The sequence below is a fragment of the Equus caballus genome, chromosome 5 (assembly GCF_041296265.1).
Source record: "Equus caballus isolate H_3958 breed thoroughbred chromosome 5, TB-T2T, whole genome shotgun sequence".
Classification (NCBI taxonomy): domain Eukaryota; kingdom Metazoa; phylum Chordata; class Mammalia; order Perissodactyla; family Equidae; genus Equus; species Equus caballus.
The window spans coordinates 75,530,725-75,554,528 of NC_091688.1; the positions used below are offsets into that span (position 1 = coordinate 75,530,725).

Here is a 23,804-nt window from a genome sequence, read left to right on the forward strand (position 1 = left end):
GCCACCTGTAGGTTTTTTCAGTAGATGCTCTTTGTCAAGTTGAGAAAGTCTCCCTCTGTGTCGGTTAAGGTTCTCCTGACTGAGCCAGATCCAATAGGACAGGATTTTATTCAGCCTTTTTGTTCTACTCAGGTCTTCGGTTATTAGATGAAGACCATCTGTATCAGGGAGGGCAATCTGCTTTACTCAGTCTCTACCAATTCAAATGTTACTCTCATCCAAAAACACCCTCACAGACATACCCAGAATAATGTTTGACTAAATGTCTGGGCACCTGTGGTGCAGTCAAGGTGACACACAAAATTAACCGTCACAACCTCTATTCTTAATTTGCTGAGAGTTTTTTCATGAATGACATTAATGAAAAATCAATGTCATTAATGATAAAATGAATTTTGTCACATGCTTTTTTTGCATCAGTTGAGACAATCCTGATTTTTCTTTAGCCTATTGATATGGTACATTACATTGACTGATTTTCAAATACTGAAACAGACTTGCATTCCTGGAGTGAATCCTACTGGATCATGGTGTATAATTCTTTTTATATATAGATGGCTTTGATTTGCTCATAATTTATTGAGAATTTTTATGGTGGTATTCGTGAGGGATATTGGCCTTTAGCTTTCTGTTTTGGACTGTCTTTGTCTGGTTTTGGTATTGAGGTAATACTGGCTTTATAAAATGATTAGGAAGTGTTTCAGCCTCTTTGTTTTCTGGAAGAGGTTGTTTAAAATTGATGTGAATTCTCCTTTGAGTGTTTGGTAAAATTCTCTAGTGAAACTGTTTGATCCTGGCGGGTTTTTTTCCAGAAGTTTTTCAGTTATGGGTTACATTTCTTTAATAGTCGTAGGATTATTCAGATTATCTGTCTCATATTGGGTGAATTTTGAGTTTGTAGTTTTCAAGGAATTATTCCATTTCATCTATTGACACATTTGTCACACAGTTGTCAATTTGTCACACATTGTCACACAAATTGTCAAATTTGTGTGCATAGTGTTGTTTGTAGTATTCCCTTATTGTCCTTTTTTACAACTTTAGGATCTGTAGTTGTAGCCTCTGTTTCATTCCTGATGTTGGAAAGTTCTGTATTCTCTCTTTTTGTATTTATCTTGCTAGAAACTTAATTCTTATTGACCTTTTCAAAGAATCAGCTTTTAGTTTCATTTATTTTCTCTGCTCTTATCTTTATTATTTCCTTTCTTTTGGTTACTTTGATTTCATTTTGCTCTTCTTTTTCTAGTTTGTTAAGGTAGAGGCTTAGATTATTGATTTAAGACCTTTCCTCTTTTCTAATGTAAGCATTTAGTGCTATAAATTTCTCTTTCAGCATTGCTCTAGCTTCATCTTACAAATGAAGATATGTTGTATTTTCATTTGGTTCTAAGTATTTTTTTATGTCCTTTGAGACTTCCTCTTTGACCCGTGGATTATTTAGAGTGTTTTGTTTAATTTCCAAGTATTTGGACATTTTTTTCGTATTGTCTTTCTGTTATTGATTTCTAGTTTGATTCCATTATAGTCAGGGAACATACTCTGTCTTCACATTTGTTGAGGTTTGGTTTATGATCCAGGATACTGTCTATCTTGGTGAATATTTCATGGACGCTTGAAAAGAATGTGTATTCTGCTGTGGTTGTGTGCAGTGTTCTATAATTGTCTGTGAGATCCTTTTAATGGATGATGATGTTGAGTTCTATATCTTTGTTGATTTTCAATCTAATAGGTCTATTGATAGATACAAAAGACATGGAATATTTCGTTAGCTCTTCTAAAACCGTGTCTAAATAGTCCCATTGATCTTGGCCCTTTGTAATCCATTCTATGATCTTTTTCACCTTGTGTAATGTATACATTGATCCCACAGTAATACAATTTTAAATACTTCTTGTAGTTCACTGTTTTGTATCTTGAAACCCAAAGATTTCTTCGCTATTGTGTCTTCTTTAATTTCTCCTAAAAGTAGTAGTCTCTGAGTGAGTAGGCTGATCTCATACTCTCTCAAAATATAATCCTGAGGAGAAATTAGTTTGTTTCAAGGATAAGAAGAGAAAGTTGAATTCACGAGGTTGCTGATCGTTAAACCGAAGTAAGAGGACTGCTTATGTTTAGGGGGCAGGGAGAGCTGTAACGTTCTTAAGGGTAAAGGCCATGTATTTTTGTGTTTCCCATGGTCCCTTCCTAGAAAAGTGCCTTCCACATATTTGTGGAATGACTTAAAAATAAGTGAATGAATACTGGATGATATGAGTCATCACAAAAACAAAGACGCCCACTCCCTAAACTGTGCTCTTCTCAGGCTTTCTTAAGAGGCTGAAAAACCAGAAGGGTTTCCTGAGTCTGCAGTGTTTGATTACTGGCTTCATTCCACCCTGGCTGTTCTTAAATGAAATACTGAAGGAAAGAACTCTGCATACGAAATGAAACCTAATTTATTTTTTAATCAAGTAAAAAATAAATTTCAGATTCTACATGTATAACAAATTGGAAAGAAATGGACCATTTCAGCCTAATACTCTGCCTCTTTGCCTGAAGCTGAAGCGGGTTTAATTCACCATGACCAATTTAGATGTATTTATTACATGTACACTGTGCTTTGTATGAAAGAAGGCCATTATTTTACTTAGTCATTTTTTTCCCCCATGTTCCATACCCAGTTCAAGCTGTGAAATGTCTAAGTTCATAGCAGTAGCAAGTTGATGACATGGATAGTGGGTTATTGTCCATAAGTGGGATACTGTGATTTTTTTTTTTCTAACTAGGTATTTTCTGTGGTGAGCTACAAACTGGGTTGCGCTAGGATTACCACTGTTAGCATAGTATATAAAATTTTTATTGGCCTATTGATTGACATGTGTTTGAAACATTAAAGAGAGTCAATTAACTTCTTGTGGATATGCCAGAACCCTTACAGGAACTTTGTTTTTCCCTTTAATTGCTGTTGGTTTGATTTTCTTTGTATAATGACTTTCATCTGGTATTATATTTTCTTTGATCAAAAACCTTTATAACATATTAACGGAAACTTAGCTAGATAAAGCAAAGGTCAGCTGACCCAAGATGCCTATTTATAAATGCAGTAAAGTGAGAATAAGATTTTTCAGGCCAAGTCAAATAAGAAACAATTAGACCACAATTGTCTACTGCCTCATGTTTTCCAGGATTGATGAAGTCGTACTTGGGAGCCATTGGTTTAAGTTTGTTCAGTCCCTGTTCCTCTGTTGACCAGTTGTCTGTAACTCATTAAAGTAATGCTGGGATGACTTTTTCCAGCATGTATTTCCGCTCCGTACATGCGCTGTAAATTTGGCAACCTTCATAAAGATACAGAAGAACCAGCTCTGTATTGTACGTGCCTTTGGCAAGTCTGATGATGGTCAGAGTCCACTGTGAGAAGTGATTTTATGTGAAAATCCTCCCACATATCTGGTTTCTTATGACTGACAAACTGCTTTTCCCAGCTGCATGGTGAAATTACCAGCTGTGCCACTGACACGTTGGCTGAGTGACAACCTGTGTTGTAGCTGCTTCCATCCACAAACGAGGTATTTAATTTAAAGCTTGTAGCTTCTGTTTCACGTTTTGAGTGACCTCAGAACAAAATCTGTGTCAAAATTAGGCTGTGTATTATCAGTTAGAGATTGCTTTGAATTATCTCAGTTTCTCTCCAGTTTGGGGGACTCTCTGAAGCTTGAAAATGATTTTTCTTTCCTTTCTAAATTGATCCTTTTTCCACTTGGCAAACGTTATGTTTTTCCTCTCTGCAGAAGCCAGCGTGGCTTTGCCTACCGTTTTTCTCCTCGTTTCACTTTGCCTGCGTCGCTCTCTGAGTTGTTGCTGTTCCAGCCCATCACAGGCACATAGGAGATCTGGGCCTTCTGGGGCCTCTTCCTTTCAAGGTGAAAGCTAGCGTGTTTTCCCAGTGACACCGTTGTGGCTACGGTGAAAACAAAAACGAAAGTTGAAGGAAAAGGAATTCAGTTGTGAGAGGATACGAGTAAGGGAAGCGTGATAGAAACAAAGCTGTCTTCAAGAAAGAACTGATGTGTGGGCAGAGGCAGTGAACTTGGAGATACCTGGCCTTGTGGAAAGGGTGGCAGGAGGCACAGGTGGCTAAGTGAGAGCGGGGGGGGGGGGGGGAAGAGAAAGGAAATCTGAAATGATCTTAAGTTTAGATGCATAAGTGATTCCTGGAACAGTCCATTTCACGGCCTGTCACTGCCTGTTTTACAGTTTTGTGTGAATGAGTATAGCTCTATTTTTATAGCATTTGGCAATCAATAAAGTCATTTTTGTGTAGAATTTTTAACACATCCTTTTGGTCTGAGGGAAAAGGAAGGAGCACAAACAGAACGCAAATAATTGAGTATGGAATGAGAGAGCTTAGGAAGGGCCACTGCAGTCCGAGTCAAGTGGCGTCATGAAGGGTTGGGACGCGTCTAGAACGACAGTTGGTATGGGAGTAGGTGGGGAGTTTTGAAATCTGAATGCAGCTGTGAACCCCGTGAGGAGAGGTAAGATGTGTGACTCGTCTTGGCAATCCCAGCGTCTGTTTAAGTGCTCGGGGCATGTGAGAGTTCAGGAAGTATTGAAGGAGAGAAGTTGGCTAGGAGGGAAATGGGATGGGAAGAGTCGGAGAAGCTCTTAAAACTTAGCCATGACTGCTTAGAGCTTTTAATTGGGGTGAAAAAAAATAGAATAGGAAAAACAAACATTGCCTGACTGCTCCTTGGTTAACTTTTGCACCCGCTGAATTAATCTCTGGAATTCATCTAAGGGTTTTTTTGATAGCGCGTTTCTGAAGTGTTAAATATTATCTTTGTCAAAGCAATCAAAAGGAAATGGCAAAAGTTTCTCTTTCAACTTAAGCAGTATACAGTTGCTTTACTTCATCTTTTTTTTGTTGAGATGAAATTCACATAATGTAAAATTAACCGTTTTAAAGTGTACAATTTAATGGCATTTAGTGCATTTACAATGTTGTGCAACCACCACCTATATTAGGTTCTAAAATGTTTCCATCAACAGTTGCTTTACTTTAATGTATTTAAGTGTCATGGACCCACTTAGGGATTCTTACTTTATTTAAAAAAAAAAAAGATTGAAACCTAGGCAATGTTTTCTAACAGCCTTTGGAGACTAAATGCCATCTTTTTCACAGTCTGTCTTGAATTTCTTGTTTCCCTCCCCGTGAGCCGTTGGATAAAATGCACCTTTTTAGGCTAGCGTTTCCTCTATTTTTTGGTGATTTCTTTTTCTCCTGGCCTCCTGGTATAATGTGTTTTTTTGGTTTTTTGTTTTTTTTTTTTTTTTTTTGAGGAAGATTTGCCCTAAACTAACACCTGTTGCCAATCTTCCCCTTTTTCCTTGAGGAAGAGTCACCCTGAGCTAACATCTGTGTGAATCTTCCTCTATTTTGTATGTGGTGTAGATCCACACCTGTGAAGCAAACCTGGGCCGCCAAAGCGGAGCACACCAAACTTAACCAGTAGGCCACAGGGCTGGCCCAATTCTTATTTCTTGTAGCATGAATACACTGAAGCCTCCTGCTTATGGATTTCTTTTTCTAGTGCTAGACAAAGCTAAAGTTAAACCAGCTGCAGAGAGCTTATCACTTCTCCACATGGAGGCTGAGATTCAAGATTCCATTTATACCAGGACAGCATTTTATAGGAGGTGTAAGCCAAGTGCTTCTCACCTTCCTTAGAGCCTCTCCGCAGGGTCAAAAGGGCAAACTCTGATTTTGTCTAAGACACATGGGCAAATCATTATATAAATATTCTTACAATTGGAGATGAGGAAACTCTGAACACCGTAGATTTACTAAGAGGAATGAGTAAGCACCTTACAAATTTCAAACATTGTTGTGGCTTACAGAAAAAGATATTTTGGCATTATTGTTTAGAGGAGTGGAGAAGACCCGATTAGAAACAGGTTAGGGAGCTTGAACTGGTATTCTCCACTCTTAAAAATAGCAGGAAGTTCCCTGCTGGTCAGACCTTTGAATTACAGAAAGAACATGTTGTGACTGATCATTCCTTTTAAGAAATGTGAATACCAGATTTATAAGTTTCATATGTTTATGATGTCAAAATTTCCATATTCTGCCAGAAAGAATGAAATCTGCAGTGGGATCAGAATTGTAGAATTGCAAAGGGCAGCAAATTCCACTTGTTAGGAGAATACCATTTTTGCATTCTTGGTCTTCCTGATTTCACATTTAAGCCATTTATACAAATCTTTGACAAAGCCATTTTAAAAAATGTTTACAGCTGACAGTTTATGAAAACAGGTTTGCTCTTATGGGCTAAATAATTACTTTTCTCTAAAGACAGGTGTCACATGCTCAAATCTTCAAAGCTCCAGATGCTATTTTTCTAAAGTTTTGTTTACACAATACAGTATTTTGTAGATAAGTCTTGTTAGTGGAGGCAGTGCCCGGAGCTCAGGGGACTTGATCTGTTGTTGTTTTATTATTCCTAAGCCAACTTTCCTGTGTCAGCTTTTCAAGGAGCCATGATTCATCTCTGTGAAATCACACAGCGAGAAAAAATTCCTCACTGCTCACTACCAAGGGAGAAGAGAATTGGGGCCGGGTAGGAGCTGGGAGTGGGTGTGGTGTGGATTTCCCTCCTCTCTGTGGGAACTGGACGAGACTTAGTAATGGCAGACTTCCAGTGTTCAGGTCACAGAAGAGTTCTCCATTTTTGTTATATAGGTTTCATCAAGATTTCACTGAGTATTTGCTTTACGCTTTTTCTTGAAATTTCCGTAGTATTGTTTTCTTTAGTTTGTATCCATTATACCTTAGTTGTGATACAGGAGAAAAAAAATGCCATACTGGGAATCAGGAGGTTTTGGGTTTATTCTCAGCTTTGTCAATACTTAGGTGTGTGAGTTGAAGCTAATCAGTTAGCTTCTCTGAGCTTAGCTCCTCCTCCCTATCAAATGGGAATAATAAGCCACAGTGGAAGGAGTAGAGATGTCAGATCTGCTTGCTTTTAAACAGGCCACTCCCTCTGCCAGGAAGATGATTTCCTACCACTCAAAACCACTAACTCCTGCCTGAATGGCTTGCGCTCCTTGGAGCTCCTGCACCTCGTGGTATCTTAGATATAGTGGATGCCCAAAACATGTTTTTTAAATTATGATGATGCCTTGGCCCTTAGAGTCTTTCTGGGGTTCCTCGTGGTTTATGTAAGGAGCACCTGTCACCCGTAACACACATTTGGAAGGCTTGGCTACTGTTCTATCACTGCCCTGTGCATTCTCTGTGGCCTTCTTCTCTCTTCTGTCTCTTTTCATATTTTGTTCTTTTTCTTCCTCTCCCTCACCTGCGTCTCCGCCCACATTGGATCGTGTTGAAGCCCCTGCTTCCATCTTCTGAGACCCTCTCCCGCCTTGCTTTCTTTATGGAGTCCCTGGGGCCTGGCCTGTTAAGCGCCGCTCCCTGGCAGCTGCCGTGATCAGCTTCTACTGCAGGAGTTCTGCTTCCCTTAGGCCTGTTGGCAAATAGAACTTAATTTTAATTTTCAACAATTCTCCTAATTTTTCTGTCCCTAAACCCACGCATTCACCTTTGTTGTAAGAGCTTTCTTGCTCTTGACTATAGGAAGTGGATAGGCGTGGAGACGAGTCATAAACGTTATGGGAGTTACATGTGTGAGAGCTTATGGATTATTGACGGACTGTATTCAAATGTGAATTGGATAAGATCTGTCTCAATGACTTTTCCTTTTCCACTTCAGTGAGCCCTCTCTTTTTAGTTTAGGACCAGCGCTCATCAGGCTTCCTGCCTTCTCTTTTTTGTCAGCTAATTCTGAAGTAAACTGATGATCCTTGAGCCACATGTAGATAAAAACATATTCTGTCACACAGAATCAGAATGTCACATATTCACATAGAATCAGAATTTGGACCACATAGTTGTTTAAGGCATTTCACATTGCACAAAAACCCATATTCCTGGCTCTTTTTGAAAAATCAGAAAGGCAGATGACTGCAGGGTGGATATTAGCCGGAGCTGAGTAGTGACTGCCCTGTACAGGATATGCGCTCTCTGTGGTCTCTTACTCTGGATGTATCATTTATATAGGTTCCCTGAGTGGAGCATGTTTCTGTCCAAGCCTTCAGACGTTTTCCTGAGGACCCTAATGGGTGGTAGCAGTACATAGAGGTGGCTTGTAGGCCTCATACACGTCATGGAGGACTAAATGCAGGCCGTGTAAGTGAAGGCAGTGGGCTTACTGTGCACAGTAGCAAGACAAACCTGCCGTCCCTGAACCCTTCCTCTTTAAAGTCCTGGAGCTGCCACTGCTGTTGTGGCAGAATAGTTAATATTTATTAGACTATTTATATCTTGGTGGATTTCTAGATACAAAGATCATTGTGTATCCTCATAGTCCCCTCCCTCTTTTTATTAGAACAGTCATATTAAGTCAATCCTGGTGGGGAATCTACTTGCACGCTTAGAATCATAAACTTTTATAGATAATACCTTAGCAATTATTTAATCCTACATCCTCTTTTTAAAGTTAAGATAATAGAGCCAAGAGGGGGAATGCTTTGTCCAGACTCTTAGAACTAATAGCAAAGCACAGATAAAAACCCAGTTCTTCTCCCTCCCAGCTCCAGGCTCAGCTCTAGACCACAGTACAAATGAAACTTAGATTTCTCTCCTCTCTAAGGGTAACCTTAGAGTTGGAGTAGAAGAAATGGGCTTGGGCACCGAGCATACTAGGGTTCAGAATCTAGGTCTGCCATTCTGATATTTGGGCAAGTTTAGGTGAACTATTTAATCTCCATAAACTTTCTTTTCCTCATCTGTAGAATAGGGACCATAATCCCTACTTCATGGTCTTATGTGAACATAATCAGTATGTGCATAAAGAGCCTTCGTAGTAGGTTCTTAGATCACTCCCCACCCCTTTGTCACTAGGTTAAATATTCTTTTCCAAAAATTGAGAGACTAACAAGGAGTTAATAAATATTTTAAACTTAGGCCAAGGAATGTCTGCACAGTGCCCGACGTGGATGATGTGGTATGTCTAACTGTTTTCATGTTGATTTTCATGCCATAGTGAGCCCCTTCAGGCATGAAAACAACCAAGGATTATTTGCTTCTCTGTTCTTTCTTTCTTGGCCCTCTTGTTCTGTTTTCATCACAGACTCCGGCCCTTCCAAAGCAGTCTGTCAGGAATTACCTGGTTCTCAGCTCTCTCCTGCTGGACCACCATTCAGGGACATCCTCCTGAATCTCCCCTTTCAAGGTGGAGCTCATGGGCGGTTCTCAGTTACACCATTCATTTCCTCATTTTCTGGAAGCATCTTCTGAACTTTATCTCACGCTATCACTCCATGCAGATCTTTCACTCCTGTGAACTCTTCTTGAACTTATAGGTTAACATTTAGTTGTTCTCTAGTCATCTCACTTCCGTTACATTTCTCCTCCCCCAAATTAGATTGTGAGCACTTTAAGGGCCAAAAACTAAGTCTTTTGGCTTTATTATTATCCCCCATGGAGCTTAGCGATGTGTTGGGTGCTTAGAGAGGTCTTTGATTAATAAGTGGATTTTAAGAAACTGGAACACACCATGACAAAAATTAGCGGCTCCTGATCTCAGCTCCCTGCAGAACACTGCACTGCCTTTCTTCTCTGTCAGTTAAATATCTCCTCCTTCGCTACCACCCTTTTTTCCTCCCTAGGTCCCACTGAGAGGTAAATGGAGTTTAGGGGACCCTTGAACCGCCTCCTGGGTCACCTTTATTACTGTGACTCTCTCTCTGTCACCACCAGCCGAGTGTGCCCTGTCCTCTTAGTTATCAAAGAGCGTGGGAACTTGGACCTCCTCTTCTAAGAGTGCCGTGGCAAGTTTAAAACTGTGCAAAGCTCCAGATTAAAGATTAAAGAGGATTAGGAAACATAACCAAGACTTAGGAACTCAGGGCTTCCTCTGCTGCCATTCCGCCAAAATGCCCACTTGATTCTAAGGGATAATGTTATTCATTGAATTGTTTTTTTATTTTTTAAGAGGACCTGCAACTATCACTTTAGAGTTGCTTTCTTATGCCATTTCCTAGGATCATAAAACCTAAATATCAGAACAAGGTTTTACTGATTATCGTCTAAATATCTATCTGTTAAAGTTACTTATTTCTGAATTTGTTATTGTATAAGCTTGTTATTTACAAATAAAGATCATTTGTAAATAAATTTACAAACAATTGTAAATAAATAAATTATCCACAAATTTGTTATTATTTTGCATTGACTGACTGCTGTGAGCTGAGACCTGAGCTGGGCACTGTGGAAGATGGAGATGACTATGATAAAGTGGATGGCAGTTATGCTCACAAGAGTCTATCATCCAGGAGACAGGCATGGTCCCAAGCCCTAGGCTAGGATGGAGGGATCATGTGGACCAGTAACTGAACTGACCTACCTCAAGGTTCGATACAGAAGCACGAGTGTGACTATTTGGAGGCGTTTTATTTCCCAGGCCCTCTTTAGGAGGTGAGAGCAAATTAATTAACCATTATTCCATTATTCCCGGCTGCACAGACTGCATAGTGAAGAATATAGCATGAGGGCTCAGGGTGTCTGACAGTATAGTTCCAGAAGGCAGGAGCAGCCAATGCACTTCAGAGAGCCCAGAACAAGTAGCCCTTTAGGTCAGTTTTTAAATCAATAACAGATCGGGCACTACAAGAGGAAGCCTGTTTCCCAGCCAAACAGTGAACAATGCTAGAAGCCCAGGCTCCCACAGTCTCCGGGGAGTAATGAGAACTTCTTCAGTAATCAGCCAATTTGGATTTCAGAGAATGATTCTAAACACAAAATGGTAAAAGTTGGGTAAAGTAAACCAAACCATTGCTTCATAGACGAATCACATAATTAAATTAGAGAAGCATAAAGTTAGAAATGCTGGAGGGTTTTTTGTTTTATTTTTTTAAGGAAAAATGATTTAAAGGCAATACTATTAAAATAATAACTCATGGCTAAAAATATATGCTGAAGCGTTTATCTCTCTGGGGACATGAAAACAGTATCATATCCAAGTTGGAGTCTAGTCCCCGTTAGAGCAATAAATTAGTTTTGGAACTCTGAAGTATTTGTTTGATTTCTTTTGTCTGCATAGCTAGTGCAGATTTGGGAGATTGTTTCTTTTAGTTGTTGGCAAAATGCTGTAAATGTCAAGTTCTTGTTGCTGTATTTTTATAATAAAGTACAGAAAACTTAGTTCCATCAAAAGAAATGGAGGGTTAGGATAAATTGTGAATAAACAGTAGTTTTTGGTCAAGTTAAAATACAGTCTATTGTTTATCCTGTACTGGAAAAATGAGACAATTCTATATTTATACCTATAGAGCAACCCTTATATTTGTGATGAGAGGGACAGATTCTTCTGGATTGTTTTTTGTTTGTTTTATTTTGTTTTGTTGTTTAATCAACAGTGCAAACACAAGAAAGAGTTGAACGGCATCTTAACAGATTATACTTTTTCCCTGTGATATCACTTTTGATCTTTAAGGTAATTCCAGCTTTAAGGGTCTTTGATTCGCTGATTCTAAAGTACTGTACTAGGAAATTCCACCAAAGCAGGGCTGCCTGGAACAGGCCCTGTTGGCCCTGGAGTGTAGATGTTCTCAAAGGGAACCCAGTATATGATGATGGAGTATGTGACTAACTTGCAGAGTACTGCCTGATCAGAGGTACCTCAGAACTTTCCCTAAGTCTGCTAACACAGCCTTGGTGACCACCAAATGTGCCATTTGTATTTCTTAGTAACAAATATGGAGAACTAATTACTATTTAATGAGCAGCAAAATCCTACTGGGCTCTACTACAATAACATGGTAGCTTGTTCTAATAAGACAGAACAACTGTGAAATAGTTCATAAAAGTTTAGATCCAGCTCCACTTCTGACTGAGTTGAATGGTATTATTTCCCTAAAGATTTTGGGTTACAGTGACATTCACCAAAAAATCTAAATCATGTTTACATGGAAGTTCATATGAGGAAACACTAATTAAATTTGGTTAAATGTTTCAATTATTTTCACTTTTTATCACTTTTACTCATTAAAAGTGAACACTAAAACACTTAGTAATCAAATTTAGTTTTTTAATTGCAATAATAAGGAATAATAAAGAATCTTAATCCTATTTTATATGGAAGTACTTGAGACCTTCAGGTTTCTAGGCTAATTTAGATATCCCCACCATCTCTCATTATTTCCTGACTTGGCTTTCTGATCATAGTGTGGCCAGATCAGCACACAGTATTCTAAATATATGGTCAGAATGCTTCCTCTGACTTTATTCAATTTCTTTGTTTAATATAATGGAGAACTTTGCTTGTTTTTATTTCTGCTAGGCCCTGTTGGAACTGGAATTTTATTTTCCAAATTTGTGGTACTTTTCACTAAATATGGAATGATATTCTGATATTTTTTTCCCTTCTAATCAACAAGCACTTTCTTTTCTTTGTAGAACTTAGTAATGGCAAAAAGAACTAACTCATCCTTGTGGTATTTTCTAAATCCATAATACACAAATGAATAGTTACATGGCTAATAGAGTATCAGTATACAGTAGCTTCTTGTTTCTTTCTCTCACTTTTTTTAAAATAGATTTTATTTTTTTTAGTGCAGTTTTGGGTTTACAGCAAAATTCAGAAGGCACAGAGATTTCCCAAGTACCTTCTGCCCTGACATGTGCATAGTCTCCCCCATTATCAACATCCCCTGCCAGAGTGGTACATGTGTTATAATTGATGAACCTACATTGACACATCATTATCACCCAAAGTCTGTAGTTTACATTATTGTTCACTCTTGGTGTTATACGTTCTATAGGTTTTGACAAATGTATAATGACGTGTATCCACCATTATAGTCTCAAACAGAATAGTTTCACTGTCTTAACATCCTCTATGCTCTGCTTATTCATCCTTCCCTCCCCCCAATCCCTAGCAACTACTGATCTTTTCACTATCTCCATAGTTTTACCCTTTCCAGAATGTCATATAGTTACGATCATGCAGTTTGTAGTCTTTTCTGATTGCCTCCTTTCACTTAGTAATATGCATTTAGGGTGCCTTCAAGTCTTTTCATGACTTAATAGATCATTTCTTTTTATTACTGGATAATATTCCATTGTTTGGATCTACCACAGTTTGTTTATCCGTTCGTTACTGACAGGCGTCTTGACTGCTTCCAAGTTTTGGCAATTATGAATAAAACTGCTATAAACATCTGTGTTAAGGTTTTTGTGTGGATGTAAGTTTTTAGTTCCTTGGGTAAATACCAAGAATGCAATTGCTGGATCATATGGTAAGAGAATATTTAGTTTTGTGAGAAAGCACCAAACTGTCTCCCACAGTGGCTGTACCATTTTGCCTTCCCATCAGCAATGAATGAGAGTTCTTGTTGCTCCACATCTTCATCCGGATTTGATGTTATCAATGTTCTGGATTTTGGCCATTCTTGTGGGTATGTACTGGTATCTCGTTGTGGTTTTAATTTGCCTTTCCCTAATGACATATGATGTGGAGCATCTTTTCATACATTTATTTGCCATCTCCACATATATCTTTGATGAAGTACCTGTTAAGATCTTTCTCCCATTTCTTAATTAGTTGGTTCATTTTCTTATTGTTGAGTTTTAAAAGTTCTTTGTATATTTTGGATAACAGTCCTTTATCAGATAAGTCTTTCACAAATATTTTCTCCCAGTCTGTGGCTTGTCTTTTCATTCTCTTGACAGTGTCTTTGAAGAACAGAAATTTTTTATTTTAATGAAGTCCAACTTATCGATTATTTCTTTCTTACCTTTGGTATGGTATCTAAAAAGTCATCATCAAACCCAAGGTCATGTAGATTTTCTCCTGTGTTATCTTCTAGGGATTTCATAGATTTGCAGTTAACATTTAGGTCTGTGATCCATTTTGAGTTAGTTTTTGTGAGGGTCAAGATTCATTTTTTTGCATGTGGATATTCAGTTAGTTGTTCCAGGACCATTTATTGAAAAAATTATCTTTGCTCCATTGTGTTGCCTTTGCTCTTTTGCCAAATAGCAATTAACTATATTCATGTGGCTCTATTTCTGGCTCTCTATTCTATTCTTTTGATCCATTTGTCTGTTCTTTCACCAATACCACACTGTCTTGATTACGGTAGCTTTATAGTAGTCTTGAGGTCAGGTAGTGTCAGTCCTCCAACTTTCTTCTTCAATATTATGTTGGCTATTCTATGTCTTTTGCTTCTCCATATAAACTTGAAAATCAGTTTGTGAGTACCCACAAAATAACTTGCTGGGATTTTGACTCGGATTGCATTGAATCTATAGATCAAATTGGGAAGAACTGACATCTTGACAATATTGAGTCTTCCTATCCATGAACATGAAATATCTCTTCACTTATTTAGTTCTTTGATTTTGTTCATCAGAGTTTTGTATTTTTCCTCATATGGATTTTGTACGTATTTTGTTACTTATACCTAAGTATTCCATTGTTTGAGTGCTAATATAAGTGGTAATGTGTTTTTAATCTCAAATTCCAGTTGTTCAATAGGAAAGTAATTGCCTTTTCTGTGTTAACCTTATATCATATAACCTTGTTATAATCACTTAGTAGTTCAAGAAACTTTTTGGTCAGTTTTTTCAGATTTCCTACATGGACAATCATGCCATCTTTGAACAAAGACAGGTTTGTTTTTTCCTTCCCAATCGGTACACTTTTTATTTCCTTTTCTTATCTTAGTACATTAGCTAGGACTTCTAGTACAATGTTGAAAAGAAGAGATAAAAGGGGATATCCCTACCTTGTTCCTAATCCTAGGGGGAAAGTGTCTAGTTTCTCACTGTTAAGTATGATGTTAGCTTAGTTTTTTTGTAGATATTCTTTATCAAATTGAAAAAGTTCTCCTGTATTCCTAGTTTTCTAAGAGTTTTTTATTGTGATTGGATATTGGATTTTGGCAAATGTTTTTCTCCATCTATTGATATAATCATGTGATTTTTCTCCTTTAGCCTGTAGATGTGATAGATTATATTAATTGGTTTTTGGATGCTGAACCAGACTTGCATACATGGGATAAATCCCATTTGATTGTGGTGTATAATTATTTTTAAACATTGTTCAATTCAGTTTGCCAATATTTTGTTGAGGATTTTTGCAGCTATTTCATGTAGTTTTCTTTTCTTGGTATTAGTATTGATTTTGGTATTAGGGTAATTCTGGCCTCATATAATGACTTAGGAAGTATTCCCTCTACTTCTATCCTCTGAAAGAGACTGTAGAAAATTGGTATAATTTCTTTTTTTTTTTTCTTTTTGCTAATGAGGATTAGCCCTGAGCTAATATCTGTGCCAGTCTTCCCCACTTTATATGAGGGTCACCACCACAGCATGAGTGATGAGTGGTATAGGTCTGCGCCCAGGATCCCAACCTGTGAACCCAGGTCGCCAAAGTGGAGTGCGCAGAACTTAACCACTGTGCCGTGGGGCCAGCCCCAAGAGAATTGGTATAGTCTCTTAAAAATATAGAACACTTAGTGAATTTGCATGTCATCCTTGCACCATAGCCATGTTAATCTTCTCTGTATAATTCCAGTTTTAGTATATGTATTGTCAAAGACCAAAAAAAAGACATTTTCACCATTGAAAATGTCCTGAATTCACCGGTAACCAATTTTTGCAATCTCTTTTGGCTTTTTAAAGTACAACTTAACTGTCTGTCAGTGGTAAAGATGGCTGGATTTCAACTTTATACTTTAGTGAATGGACTACATTGGATGTCATACTACAATATAGGTGTACATACTGCTTTTGAGCAGGGGGTAGAGGTGACTGAGGACATGTCTAGGCTGAGTCCTGTGTTTCTGACTTGGGTAAATGAGTGAAATGAAGTTTAGCTTTAGATACATGCTGAACTTCAGCCGACTCTGGAAGTGGAGATGTCCAGTAGGCTAGTGGATGTACTGTCAAAGCTCAGAGAACAGTCAGGACTGTGAATGTTAATTTGGCAACAGTTGAAGGGAATGATTCTTTGAGAAAATAGAAATGTAGGGAGAGCTTTCCTATGCAAAGTCTGTTCCAGAAGCTAGAGTTAAAAGCATTGGGAGGGGGTATCTAGGAGGAAGAAGTGTAAAGCCAGGATGGCAGTGAGAGTACAAGAGAGAATTGGTTATTAGAGGCACTAACCATAAAACGATTATATTTTTCTTCTTTTCGAATGTGGAAGTCTCATTCATGGATCAATTTATAACTTCAAATTTATTATTACTATTTCTGATTATCTGGCTTAACAATTTCAGATGCTCATTAAAGTCCAGAGACTGTAATTCTTTTTAGCTTTTTATTTTGGAATCGTTTTAAACTTACACTTAGCTCTTTACTGTGGAATCATTTTAAACTTACATAAAAGTTGCAAAAATAGCAGATAATTCCTGTATATCATTCATCCAGCTTCCGTTAGTGTTAACATCTTATATAACCATAGTACAGTTATCAAGACTGAGACATTAACACTGGTACGATACTATTAACTAAGTTACAGCCTTTATTTGGATTTTGCCAGTTTTTTCACCATTGTCCTTTTTCTGTTCCAGATCCAATTCAGGGTCGCACATTGCAGTTGGTTATCAGGTCTCCTTATTCTCCTCTAGTCTGGGGCATTTCTTCAGTCTTTCCTTGTCTTTCATAACCTTTATAGTTTAGAATAGTATTGATCAATTATTTTACATACAGAGACTACAATTACATGATCACATAGTGGGATTCATTCTTACTTTGTTTCTAAATGAAAGGTTGAGTTTTCTAAAGAAGACTGGATTTCATGTTTGTGAAAATCCTGGTATTTACATTTTAGCAAGTTGCGATTATTGTGCCTTCTTACTTTCTTGAGGATCTGTCATTACTGGGAAATTCCTTCCTCCTTCACTGCAAGGAAATGATATGTCCTCTGTTCTGTTTACCGTAGCAGTCTCTCTGTCTCCAGTAATGATATGTGAAGATATGTGAAGTATCAGAAGAACAACTTACTGGTTGCTGTATATAGTTCCTAAATTAATAAATTTTTATTTTAGAAGTCATCTTTAAAAGCCTTACACATTTTCCTCAGAAAGCTGAAGATAGAATTACTGTATGATCCACCAGTTTCACTCCTAGTTATACCCAAAATAACTGAAAACAGGGACTCAAACAGATACTTGTACACTAGTGTTCATAGCACCATAGCCAAAAGGTGAAAACGACCTGTGTCCATCAACAGATGAATGGATGACAAAATATACATACAATGAAATATAATTCAGCCATAAAAAGGAATGAAATACTGATACATGCCGCACCATCTGTAAACCTTGAAAAACATTATGCAAAATGAAATAAGCCAGACAGAAAAAGGATAAATATTGTGTAATTCCAGTTATGTGAGGTCGCTAGAACAGGCAAATTCATAGAGACAGAAAGTAGAATAGAGATTACCAGGGGCTCGGAGGAGGGGGTATTGGGAAGTTATCATTTAATGGGTACAGAGCTTTTGTTTGTTTGATGAAAAAGTTCTGGAGATGGTTAGTGGTGACAGTTGCAGAACATTGTAAATGTACTTGGTGCCGCTGAACTGTACCCTTAAAACTAGTTAAAAGGGTAGATTTTGTTATGTATGTTTTACCACAACTTTTAAAAAGCCTTATACAACCATAAATCTCCTGCCCCCACCCCCATTTGTTGGATCATTTTAATTCAATATGTAGTTTTTTTCACATTTCACAGGTTAAATTTTTTCTGAGAAGCCTTAAATAGCATTATCATAGTAAAGTTGACATTATAAAAATTGTATTTCATCTATCATTAGAAATTTGAAAAAATTTCCTCTCTATTTGAATGTGAATAAGATAAATTCTGATATGGTATTTGATTAGTTATGAAGATCAATAATGTTAGAAACATAAGCTTATGGTCATTAGAGGTTCATTTTATCCTGTTGGCTTGGGTTTTGTGAGGGACGCTCATGTCAAGTTTAGCCTCTGAACAACCTACCTGCAGAATATACCACCCACATTCATCAAACCTCCTGATGTTATGCCTCGGATTCTCCAGAACTGAGAACGACTGCAGATACCTGCTTAACTGTAGGCACTCTAGGGGCTAGGGACAGGCAGAATAAGGAGCTCCAGACTCATGACGTGATTTGCTGGCTTGTTCAGTCTCATGATTGGCAGCCCCAACATGCAATAGGGAAGAAGCAATTTTCAAAAGAAGGGAATACTGGGCAAAACAAAGATTGATGTCTGCCATACCAGGTCATTTCATTAACTCATTCAACGGCTATTTGTTGAGCGTCCGTTATGTGCTAAGCACTGTTCTAAGGGCTGCGGATACCTCAACTAACAAAACAGGCAAATATCCTTCCTCCCATGTAGTTTGAGCTGGTCTGTTCAGCTGTAAAAGCATGTTAGAACTTGGACAGCCAGCAGATGTGACATAAAGTGCTTAGACCTCTGAGGCTAACCTGTCCCTTATTTTTTGGTCAATTCATTGAAGTCATTGCATTCATGGAGGATAGCAAGCTAGTATTCATGCCAGAGTGGTGTCCTTTTGCAGAGTTCTGCTATAGCTTCCAAAGGTTTACCAGTGGATGGTGTCACTGTGGCTTAAGAGTCCTTAGCATCTAGAATGAGGAGATGAACTGGTACTGTTTCAGCCCCTGGGGACAGCGTGTTGGTAAGAGCCAGTCAGGTTATTGCTGGATTTCAATCTCAAACCAAAATCAGGAGCCTGGATGGAATTATGCTTGGTGGGGCTCAACCTGAGGTTCACTAGACACGCAGGAGTGCAGGGGCTTTCCACACACACACCGGATGCAAGCTTAATGCAGAAATACTAATTCCAGTTTACAGGCCAAGCTCCTGAAAGAGTTGTATACCTGCCAGTCTTGGTTAGATTGACTTGGGACATGGGCAGGGCCCAGTCTGTTAAGAGAAAAATGTCTTCACACAAGAAATGACTGTAGGATGGTGGTAAACAGATGCTGTCAGCAAATAAAAATAATTTTTAGTATTTATTAGCCAGACCCACATTTTCATTTACTCCTCACAACAAAACAAACTAGGGAAAAAAACTGTTTGAGATCAGACCTCTAGTTGCAAGTATTAAAAAATTCAGATTTAACTTGCTTAAACAAAAAAGGAAAATTTTTCAATATTGGCAGTACAGTGATGATTAAGACAGATCCCCCCTGCTTCCTCCCTCATCCTGGTCTCACTGTGTGGAGTCATAACATTTTCCCCTTTTTGGGATATTAGGAAATATAGTTATATATTTCAGCTCTGGAAACCACATTCGGTTCTAGGCATCACACTTTTAAAGGGCCACTGACAACTTGGAGCATGTTCAGAGGAAAATGACCCAGATGGTAAGGGAATATGAAATCAAGTTGTATGAGAAACAGTCAGAGAAGTAGGGAGATTTGGCCTAAAGAAAAGAAGATTAACCAGAAAGTATTACAGACTCCACAGTTTTCAGATTCCCAAAGACACTACATAGGCTAGGGATTCATCCTGCTCTGCCCACTGGAGCCTCCTAGAACAAGGGCTACTGCTGGGGAGATACAGGAAGAACATCAAAGAGAACTCGATAAAAATCAAAGCCATGCCAAAGGAGTGGACATCATTGGAGGCAGAGCCCAAGCCCCACATCTCTGGAGTTATTCTAACAGAGGGCATCAGTCGGCGCCTGCTCACATCCTTCCTCCCTGAGCTTCCCAGCTTCCCCAGGGCCAGGGGCATCTCTTTCCCTTGTTCTACCTTGTGTATACTTTGACCTTGCTGAGGTGCTTCCATGGTTTCCTTTGTGTTTTAGTTCCATTTATGTATCTGTCTGTCTCTCACTAGTGATTCTCAACGCTTTCAACCTAATGTCTTCTTTTTATGGCAAATATTTTGTAACATGCGCTTTCTTATCCTGAAATGAAATTCATAGTTAATGTAACATACCTATGCAGCACGTGATTCCAAAATGCAATGTAATGCCCTAGTTGTAATAAAAAGGAGAAGCAAAAAGAAAGTGATTTATAATCAGATTACATGTCTTACTTGCATTATCTCCAGGCACGACCACACCAGGAGACACAGTCAAGTAGATAGATTTGGGATGTGGCATCTCCATGTTCAGGATGACTACAGTGCAGACAGATGCAGGGGCATGGTGTTGGTACCTCAAACACTGTGAGTGTGTTTGCTGCCTGTGACTTTCTTTTCTTTTTTTTTTTTCCAATTTACCATTTTAACCACTTTTAAGTGTACAGTTCTGTGGCATTAAACACATTCACTTTGTTGTGCAACTGTCAGCACCCTCCATCTCCAGAACTTTTCATCTCCCCCAGCTCCTGATGTAATTTTCATGAATGGTGAACGGTTCTTGGTAAAGGTCCAAACAAAACAAAGTACAGTCTTCCCTTGATTTCCATGGTAGTTCTGTTTGGAAAAATTCAGTATATATATAAAACATGCAAAAACATATTTTGTCTTTCTATGTAAAACAGAATTAGTTTCTAAGCTCAGATAATTATAAACAGATTATCACCATGTGGATGTCCAGTAGAGCATAAAATAGTGCTTTTTTGTATTAAACAGCCCCAAATATTGCAGAACGTCTGTATCCATGGCACCTGTCCACTAAGTGAAAATAGCACCCCTCAGTCACTATAACACGAGAAATGGTCCTGTTAGTTCCCTGATATGTTGCAACCGTTTGGAACCAGACTGTATAGTACATGAACTCTGGGAAGGCAAGACCCAGTTTTGTTCTCGTTTAACTTCCTTGGTACCTGGTACAAAAGGCACTCAGTGTTTGTTGAAGTAGAGAATGCAGTATAGAGTTTGCCCAGATATCCCTCAAGTGTTTGTAACTCAGCTTTTCTAAAACTGACATAAGGTATCGTCTTCCTCTTCTCTGCCCATGCTCCTCCCCAACTTGTCTTACTCCTTCATTCTCAGTCTTTACAGTAGTCTAGAAAGCTAGCAACTACGATTTATCTCCCTCACTGCACACATCCAGTAGGTCCCCAGACCATAAAGCTTCTGCCTTTCCTAACTGTGGCATCCTCTCTTTCCCCTGCTCCAGCCTCCCTTTCTGTCTTCATCCCAGCTATTGGAATAGCCTTGCTTCCCGGCCTCCATGTCCCCCCTTCAAATACACAGTGAACTCTGAACTTTCCACCAATATGCCAAGCCCTCCGAGGTTTGGAAGTGTAGCTCCCTATGCCTAGAGAAATTGTTACCTTTTTCGCCTGGAAAAGCTCCCTCCTCATGCGTCAAGACCCGGCTTAAATGTCTCCTCCTCAGGTCCCAGACTGAGACAATTACTCAATCTGTGTCTCTGTTCACATCCTTGTGGCATTTCTTGCATTAAACTTTATTTGTTCACATGCCTGTGGTCTCTGCCAGAGTGAGAGTTGCTTGAGTTGAAGTTAATTGCTCAGGCTTTGGAATCAGTAGCTAGAGTTTGCATCCCACTTGAGTTAGCAGTCCTGTGGTCTTGGGCAAAGTCCTTAATCTCTTGAAGCCCCAGTTTTCTTATCTGTAAAATGGGTATAATATAATGCTTATAAAGTGTTTAAAACCAAGCTTGAAATATTTATCATTGTCGTTGGCTTTGTATCTGTCCTGCACCTCAGAGAAAGTATAATAGAGAAGGTGCTTACCAGCTATTTTGAAGGATGGAAGGAAGGACTGCTGATATTGTCAAATTCTGAGATTTTATTATTTAGTCACAAAAACACATGTTATGTTTGGCAGTTATACTCAATTTTGTCATGGATAAATTTATCCATGTAAAATATTCCTAAAAGAAAAAAGTGATCTATTTGCCCCTCTAACTTTTTTAGATGCCTTAAAAAGCATTCATTCTGAAATAGTAATGTAAAAACCCTGGGGCTTGTAAAGCCCACACCCACTGTGGAAAATTATGTGCCTAGAAACTCCTGTGTTTTGGATTTTGGCTTGTATCTTCCAAAATGTGAAGGATGGGGAATGTCACCTTTCTCTTATTAGGCTGGAATGGTGATGAGCAGTGAGTAACAAGGTTTGTTGAGCTAAACTCAGTAACTGTCCTGCAGGTGTCTCACCTTCAGTTAAAACTATATATTCTTATTCAGCTTATGGCTCAATTGTTTGTTTGCTTTAAAAAGTCTTTCTTTTCTATGTCTTGAGCGCTGTTTGCAATATAAAACTAAATCCTAAATTTTAAAAACTTCCATAGCTAATACTCTCTAAATGTTTAAAGCCTGACATTTAATCTCCATGAACTGGAGCGCTCTGATTTCACCGTTTTGCAGCTAGTAAATGTCACTCTGAACATTGTTGCTTTCACTCACACTTAAGCGCTTTCATCTGCAGTGGGTGCAGTGTGTCAGAGAATTCTTTGTGTGCCACTCTAGTGAGGGAAAAAAGACTAAGCCCGGCCTTTAAACAGAGTGAATAAAACTGCTTGGAAGGCAAAGGCGACCCTGTTTTTATACGGTGTTTGTGAACACACAATCCTGAACTCTACTAGAGACTGAAAAAGCGGCTATAGTCAGAGCAGGGTCCCTGCTGAGCTCACACTGGTTGCCAGCCAAACAGCTCCCTCCTCTTTTTGTGACTACAGGGGGTTGGAGGAGAGACCGGGTAGTAGATGCTGTCATTACTTTAATTTCACTTTTGCATGCTGGGTGGAGGAATCTTGTCATCCTCTGGCTCCCCAGACTATTTCCAACCTGGCTGTTTTATTTCTTAGTCCCTGAAGGCTACTGGCACACAGGTCAGCTCTCACTTCTCATCATCTTGACGTGAAATGGAAAATCAGTTTGTGGCTATTTTCATAGCACCTGATTTACTCCTGTTCTTTTATCTGTCTCCCCTTTATATTCTTTATTTGTTTCCCATCTCTGCAGCCTTTTGTTCTTCTGGGATTTTTGTGTTTGTTCTTCCTCCCCCTGCCTCCTCCCATCCCCCAGCCCCCTAACTCCCTCTTGGGCCTTCACCCTCCTCTTGGTCCCCAGCCCCTTGCCCTGCCCCTTTTGTGCACATCTTGCTTTATGCTTGGCTGCCTGCCTTTCTCCTCCCCTGTCTATAACATGCACTTCTGGTGCCACCTCTGCTATTTCTCGCATCTTCCAGGTACCTCTTCATGTACCCAGAGGGCTCGGTCCGGATTGGCCCATGATATAGCTGACAGCAAGCAGACATGCTGAACTTATCGCTAGTCACTGCTGTCAACAAATAGATTATCAGCTAAGGTCTTAGGCATACATGTCTTTTTAAGGGTGGTTAATGCCTACACCACCCATTGTTTCCCGTTTGTTAGCAGCTGTACTGAAGCATGAATTAAAGCCTGGAAATAGACCATCTACAAGAAGCACTGAAGTGGGATTTTAGAAAACCATAAGCTTTTCTGTCAGACATGGATTCAAATCTCTACTCTGTTTCTTATTAGCTATGTGGCCTTGGACAAATTAATTCATTCATTTAACAATTATTTATCGACTGCCTATTACGTGCATTGTATTTGGCTTTTAGGGAGCCAGTTAATAGCCCTCTGTCTTTTCCTCTTATGTTCACGATCAAGTGAGAAACAAGACATGGAAATCAAAATATGAGCTTTATAAACTGATAAAAGCCAGATTGGAGGATGTGGCTTATCCATGCAGCCTCCATGGGTTACTAATACTTCTCCCCTAAATTAGACTGCAGGCCCACCTCTCCTCTTCTCTGCTGAACACACAAGCCAGGGTATAGAGGACAGATGCATGTTG

At 38.8% G+C, this 23,804-nt stretch overlaps 1 protein-coding gene and 1 non-coding gene across 2 annotated transcripts in view; one reads left to right on the forward strand and one right to left on the reverse strand.

Moving 5' to 3' along the window:
- ALG14 (ALG14 UDP-N-acetylglucosaminyltransferase subunit) overlaps window positions 1-23,804 on the forward strand; it is a 91,411-nt gene that overhangs the window by 47,219 nt on the left and 20,388 nt on the right. The gene's annotated exons all lie outside the window — the stretch shown is intronic.
- On the reverse strand, window positions 15,544-15,645 carry LOC111773679 (U6 spliceosomal RNA). The gene has a single exon (XR_002808375.1). It is a non-coding gene; the product is annotated as a U6 spliceosomal RNA (small nuclear RNA).